Genomic DNA, 7,675 nt, shown 5'->3' with positions numbered 1-7,675 from the left:
CTATTTATATAGATAAACATCTATCAATTCATCTACACATTTATCCATTCATCTACACATAAAATCGTAAATTTTCCATCTATCCATTCACACTTTGAATGTCCATCTCTCTTTCCATCAATCCCTCTTTCCATAAATGTAATTTGTGTCCATCCATCAGTGTAACCATCTATCAATTTATCTATCCATCTAGTTTTGTTTTCATCTATTCACCTAACATTCTAACAATCTATATCTCTGTCTGTCAATGCATCTATTTCTTTTTATCTATATACCTTTCTATCCACTTATCCATATTGCTTGCAATCCAACTGGCTTTCTACCAATCTATTTATGCCCCCACTCATCTTTCTATTCATCTCTCCATCCAATTATCTTTCCAACGATCTATTTGTCAATCCAACCATCTGCCTATTCATCCATTTATCTATCTACTCATCTGTCTACCCCTATATTCATCCATCTATCTATCCACCTACTCATCAGTGTATCCATCTATCAATCCATCTATCCATCTCTCTATCAATCTATCCATCTACCTATCCACCTATCTATCAATCCATCTATCTGCTGTCCGTCTCTGTCTACCTCTCAGTCTCTATCTTTAGCTGTGTCTGTCAGTCTCTTTTTTTCTGGGTCCCTATCTCTGTCTTTCTCTCTTTATGTCTGTCAGTCTGTCTGCCTGTATTTCTAGCTGTCTGTCTCTCACTCTCTCTGATAAACAAAATAATTGTCTATGTGTGGTGGTCAGCAGTGCGAGGAGTTCAGTGGTGTGAACTACAAAAAGAATAGTTACCCCTTACTCTGATAAAGAACGGAGGAGAGGAGAAACCTTTGATGCACTGGACAAATTATTGACAACAAGAAAATCTGTTAATTTTCCTAAATTCAGTGAAAAATGGCTCATATTACCTAAATGCTTTTCTATAAAGTTTTCTATAAACTTTTTTTTCTATAAAAAAAGTTTTTTTAAACTTTTTTTTCTATAAACTAAACTTTTTTCTATAAACAACTTTTTTCTATAAAGTTGTCGGACAGTATAGCTGTCCGACACGGCCAAAAATCGTCGTGGGTCTGAATGTGGCACTGACACACTGTTCCTTTTTAAGTCTTAAGACCTCAATTAGCCTATGTTCATCACGTTCCCCAGACCATCCCCTCTGGCAAATTGCGTGAGGCTAGCCCCTAACCGTGTGGCCTCCAAATTTTAACAGACGAAGGTTCTCTCCTATAGCATGTAATAGAGGGATAACCCGGCGTTGCCCGGGTCTGTTTGTGCGTGTCTCTCATCTGTCAATCTCTATATCCCGCTATTTATCTCTATTTGTCTATCAATTCATCTATCAATCCATCCATCTGTCTAGCTATCCATTTTTCTCTACATCTATATGTTGGTCAATCTATTGACCAACATAACATATTGACCATCTGCAACAATCTTACCAACTTTAAATCTTCTATATACTTAAAAATCAACCCATTCATTTATCGATCATCTCCCCATCTTGCCATACATAAAATCATTTGGTTATCGATATATGATTACGTCTATCTAACTGTCCATCAATCTATCCATCCTGCCATCTTTTCATCTATCCACGTATCTATTCAGTCTATCGCGTTGACGTCTTTATCTATCCATTTATCTATATGTCTATCCACCAATCCCTCATTAAATCTTTTTGTCCATCAATTCATATATATCTAAATCTATTTTTAATTCCACCCTTTGTGCAGCCATTTATCATTTAATCTATATATATATATATATATATATATATATATATATATATATATATATATATATATATATATATATATATATATATATATATATATATATAATATATCTAGCTTTTTACATATCTATCCATCTAGCTTTTTATCCACCTATCTATTAATCTATTTATCAATATACTTATATATCTAGTCATCTATCTAAATATGCACCTAACCATCTTCCTACCCATCCAACTGCTTTACATCTATCTGTTCATCTATCTTTCCGTCTATCCATCCATCTACCTATCAATGCATTTATCCCTTCATCCATCTACTTATCTGTCTATCCATTTATCTATCAATGCATTTATTCATCCTCCTATCCGTCTATCCAGCCACCTATATCCGTCCATCTCTCTACTGTCTATTGTGGGGAGATGGTTCACCAGCTCACTTACAATAGTGCTCTTATGCCTGTGGGAGCCAGTACACTTGTTAAGTGCACTTGTTAAGTGGGCGGACTTAAGTTTGGTAACCAGCAACCGAAACATCTAGTGTTTGGGCTCATGTGAGAGCCCCAGTCATCACCAGTCCATAAATGTTACCCTGGCCGGGGTGGCATGTCTGTGGACAGTGCTAGAGCTGATAGCATCATCTCATTGTATGGCATGGAGTCAGACAACTTTGCGCGCGAACGGCTAGGCCGCAGGCGTGGGTGAAGCATGTGGGCTCCCGCGCTCGCTAGCCACTTGAGTCGTTGTCATGGAAACCAGCCGCCATCTTAGTAAACATCTTGAGCCGCTATGTTGGTCGGCCATCTTGGAGTTGCCCTAGGGGCTATGCTACACCGTCGCTGATTGGATGAGAGAGGTAGGCCGCTGTATGCCTTCCTCTCATTGGTTATTTCGAGAAGGACGCGGGGAGAGCTGGTGTAGCCTCATTCTGAACTCAGCCGCCACCTTGTCAAGACGCTCTCTGTACTCAATTCGGCCAAATTGAAGTATAGGGCGTCGTGGTGGCTGGACTACTCAACTGCTGATGCTTCCTGCTTCACCTACGACAACGGTCGTCACAGAATCCGGCCGAAGTCGTCGCTTGGAGGGGTTTAAGACATTGTTATTCAGGGGTTAGAGGTACAGTGATCTGGGATCGGGGAAAATGTGCATACGAGCAGCAACAGACTCGTAGATCCCATACCAGTGTTGATTAGACTTGCTAGTGCTCTGTAGCAGTCGATGGGAACGGGGAAATTCGTGTCAGTGTCAAGGCAAATTTCCCATGTTCGAGTGAGACGCTATCGTTGTGGCATCACCTGAGTATGAACGCTTCACTTCACCGGGGAGTCGAGGGTGCGAACTCAGCCGTGTTGAGTGGGAGGGGTTCGAGTGTGCGCCAATTTTTTCGAATTAAATACCACGCCGCTTACGCTGCCCGGAGCGAGCCAGCCACCGGAAGCGGGGTGCCTGATGTATGGGAAGGTGTGTAGCCGGCAGTGTGAATGAGTAAGTACCTATGTGTGTATTTCTGGTGATTAGTAGTCTCTAAAGCATGAATTCGAGGTCAAGTGTTCCGTCACATTGTCACACAGCACCTGTTCAGGTGGAGTGAATTGTGGGCGAGGAGATTAATCACCTGTGTTGTCATCTTGTCAGTCCAGAGGGACTTAAGTCTGGTGTACACAGACGTACAGTGTGTGTGTGTGTGTGTGGGTACACACGGGAACAGAATATACACAGATTAGCCAAGGACTGAGAGGATGTCCATGTAATAATTCTTTTATTTCATTGTGGTAATCATTTTTGATCGTCCGTGAGACGGAGTGATATCATTTCCATGTGTGGTCTTGCAGGTGTGGAATTCCAACACTGAGCGCTCAGGTATGTGTAATGCCAGTGATTCCTGGCAATGATTAGTGTGGAGTGTACCACAGTGTGGATTTAATTTCTTGTATTGTTCCCAGGGCCATGACAAGTGTGATTTATATTTATATATATATATATATATATGTATTAACGTAATTTTGGTGAGTTTTGGTGAGTGACGAGGCCGTCTAGAGAGACCGCCCCCGCTCTGTCAAATAACGTAACTCTCGAGTGTTTATCGACATGCGTGATCGATAAATCACTCACCCATGTGATTTAAGGAGTGTGAGATTCTCCTTAGTGTTCCCAATAACGTTTGATAGCTGTAGGCTACATGTGTCAGCAGTAATTATATATATATATATATATATATATATATATATATATATATATATATATATATATATATATATATATATATATATATATATATATATATATATATATATATATATAATCGTAGTGTCACGGTGCCCAGTGTTATTGTGTTATTTACTGTGTGGTGATTGCAATGTATTGACCTGTGTTCTAGGGGGTTATTGAGAGCACTGGGGTCATTTGCAACAGTAAGCAAGTGTGTGCAGTATCCTAATATTTGGAAATTAGAGTACTTGCCGTGTGTGTTATTGCAAAGGGGGTTGTTATTTGATGGTGATTGTTGCTAGTGTTGAGCAATCACCGGATGTGATTGCAGTTCAGTAAAGTTATTGTGGGGCAGTGTTCTAGAGGGTTCCTGTCCTGTATGTTATTTTACTAGGTTCTGCAGTATTGTCATTGCAACCGGATTGTAACGTAAATCACTGTGATTTGTTAGTGTGATTTGTCATTGTCGTGGGGGAACTCGGCTGTAGACGAGTACTTGGGTACACATATATTCTCCTGGTTATCTGGTAGGACATCGAAGTCCAGTATTCAGTGAGGTGATTGCGAGGCAATTAATATAACGTAACCAAGGGAACGCCCATTGCTTCAAGAGAATTTGTTCTTTGACAATTTGAGTAACGTAGAATACGTTTGGGTTAATTTACTTTGCTGCAAGCAGCTACGGTAGTCTCGAGGAGCCTAGCCATCAGCCAGATAAGAATTAGAGTATTGTCTGTCGTAATTAACGGTCAGTGGGCCGGGTAATTGACGTGTTTCAGGAAGTCAAAGTAATTAACCTCGATCCTTGTTTGATCGACTCACACGAAGGCTACATTGTTCCATTTACGTAACGTCGTTATCTGCCCGGAAGTACCGGCACTTGATTGACTCGTGGGAGGAGTAGCGTCATTTTAGAATAACGTAAACGTGGGGCTAATTACTGTTATTAGTCGCCTGAATTGGTCTGAGTATGGAAGGCTCAGACGGAATTCATACCTTAATGTAAATTGCTGAGCCAGTGTGAAAGGTTGCATATTTTAATTGTTTAATTATTGATCTTGAGGATAGTAATTAATTACTCTAAAGGTAATCACGAGTGATTACAGTTCTCTTAGCACTTTGGACATTGTAAATCAGAGTTTACCATCGCTAAGTGATTAGTAACCGATTAACATAAATTAACGTAACTAGTAGAGAGATTAATCAGCTGTCTGGAAGTACAGGGATTAATGGGATTTTCTCACTGAATGCTCGACGGGTAGAGTGTTGTGTAATTTCCGCGTTACTAGTGACAGTTGTAAGAGTTATTAATTTAACGTAAATGTTACCTTGTTATTAACGTAAATGTTATTGTGTTATTAACGTAAACCAATTGTTATTGATTGTTGATCGTCCGTGGGACGGAGTGTTAACGTAAGGATTAATTTGAGGAAGTGTGCTGGAGTTGCCAGTGAACCCATTAGTTATTGTTGTCATTGGAAGACTACTGATTTGATTGCATTGCAACCGCTGTTGCAGGAGTAGACTGCACTGAGGCGTAGAACAGTTAGGAGGTTACTGGAGACGTATTTCAGAACCTACAGTGTCGTTTGTTGTAATTGTGATTATAGATCTGTTAGTTCTTGTTTCTTGTTGATTCCTCTGTGGTCACGCTTATATTCGAGTTAGTTCATTATGCAGTCCGAGGGGCTGGTGTCTAGTTGTCATTGATAGTGTCACAGGAAGGATTTCGAGTAACGTCATTGACATTTCTTTTTGTTTTGTTGTAGTAGTTAGTACTTTATTGAATAAACTAAGTTGTTATGGTTAACACTGTCTTTTCGTTACACCCCCACACATTATTATTGTTATGCAAATGTTCTTCACACTCGACTAAAATTGAGACTAATTTTCTGAGCTTTGGATCAAATATACGGCACCACACAACAATAAATTATTGTTGTGAGAGCCCGTGACCTACTCGTTAGATTCGCTTCGGCGCTTGGCGAAGGTCGGCGGCCTAAGTGGGGGGGATTTCAATTTTCATTGGGGTCTCGGCGTTTGCTCGCGCCTAGTCAATTGTTCATACATGGTCCCAAAGTGAGGAATGAGCTGTTTACTACACTGGTGTGTTAGCTAAGCAAGTCCTTCCTCAGGCGACCTAGTTGAATATCACGACAGGAATAAAGGTTAAAGAATAAAGAAAGTTCTTAGAAATTTTCCGAGCTAAAATTCCTTATACCAATTTCAATTTATTCCAAAACTTCTCACAAGTTAACTCAAAACTCTCACATCTATGTCTCTGCTTCTGACTTTGTTTCTGCCCCTCTCTTTCTCTTTCTCTGCCATAGACAGAGGACAGGCAGAGAGAGAGTCTGTTTCTGCCTGTCTATCTCTAGCTGTGTGTCTGAGTTTCTGTTTGTCTCTGTCTTTCTCTCTCTGTATCTGTCTTTATCTGTTTTTATCTTTCTTTCTCTGTCTGTCTGTCTCTTTCTCCTATAAAAAATATAATTGTCTTTGTGTGGGTGGTCAGCAGTAAGAGGCGCTGTTGTGTGAAATACTAAAAAACTAATAGTTCCCCCTTAGTCTGTTAGGAAGCCGTTGCTCGAAACCTTTGATATTGTGTAAAGATCGTCTGTTTTATGGGAGTACGGGCAAATTATTGACAGCAAAAAGTTTCATTTAAATTTCCCGAGATCAGTGAATATTACTGCATATAACCATATGAAAATAATTATATGAAAATTTTGTTTTGAAAATATTTAGCTGCATAATTAGCTGACAGTGCCAAAAATCATCTTGGAGGTGTGAATGGGGCACTGGCACATTATTCCCTTTTACATTTTGGTGACACCGACCAGCCTATGTTCATCCCATTCCTCAGATCATTCCCTCCTTCAATTTGTGTAAGGCTAGCCCCATCTGTGTGATCTCTGACTTTCAACAGACTAGCAGACATTATCTCTAATGGTACTGATTATAAAATATAAATATTAAATTTTGTCACATGATACGTGCAGTGTGCTATGTTGCATTGCTATATAATGTTGGAATGCATATGTGTAACTTTTACCATCATTATGTTTAGCGTTGACGTCTGCTCCAGCGTCGAGGAGGACCTTCACAGTGTTGTCGTGACCACAGTCGGCTGCCCCGTGAAGGGCTGTCCAGCCTGTCAACAGATATCACAATTGATATTATGCATAAACCATCACGATCCCAATACTTTCTGTAAATTATTGAAATAAGCTGTTCTAGTTTTTTTATATACTAATTACGTGTTCCGACTCTAAATATTTTGTAAAACTGTTTTCACACTAAATTTAAAAGAGGAAGATCGTGATAATTTTTTAAGAATAGACCATTAAAATATCCGACATGCAACCAATTCTTATTTGATAATTTTTTACTTGTGACATGAGCGACAGTGGTGCTATTGTCAGGCCCGAAACACTGAGTGTATTAGTGGCTTGAGGCATAATATATACTTGTCCTACCTAGAGATCCAACATTCTTCTCGTATACCATTTTGTATGTATGGGATTTCCCCTAATAACTATTATTATTAGTATTTTAAATATTAACATTATTATTATTATTATTATTATTATTATTATTATTATTATTATTATTATTATTATTATTATTATTATATACATAACAAGAGCATTATGCAGGATGCAGCAATAGCTGACCAACCAACAATAGCTGACTTTACAAGGGTGAACCGATACCTCCAGTCTTGCCAT

General features: G+C 39.2%; 1 protein-coding gene across 1 annotated transcript in view; it reads right to left on the bottom strand.

The window, feature by feature from the left end:
- Positions 1-6,998: 6,998 nt before the first annotated feature.
- LOC123748311 (uncharacterized) overlaps positions 6,999-7,675 on the bottom strand; it is a 314,236-nt gene continuing 313,559 nt past the window's right edge. Inside the window, exon 6 of the mRNA XM_069308619.1 lies at positions 6,999-7,098. The gene's annotated coding sequence lies outside the window, so the exon portion shown is untranslated. The remainder of the gene's footprint in view (positions 7,099-7,675) is intronic.

The sequence above is a fragment of the Procambarus clarkii genome, chromosome 63 (genome assembly GCF_040958095.1).
Source record: "Procambarus clarkii isolate CNS0578487 chromosome 63, FALCON_Pclarkii_2.0, whole genome shotgun sequence".
Lineage (NCBI taxonomy): Eukaryota > Metazoa > Arthropoda > Malacostraca > Decapoda > Cambaridae > Procambarus > Procambarus clarkii.
The sequence above is the reverse complement of the archived record's forward strand: the minus strand, read 5'-3'. Positions and strand labels throughout refer to the sequence as shown.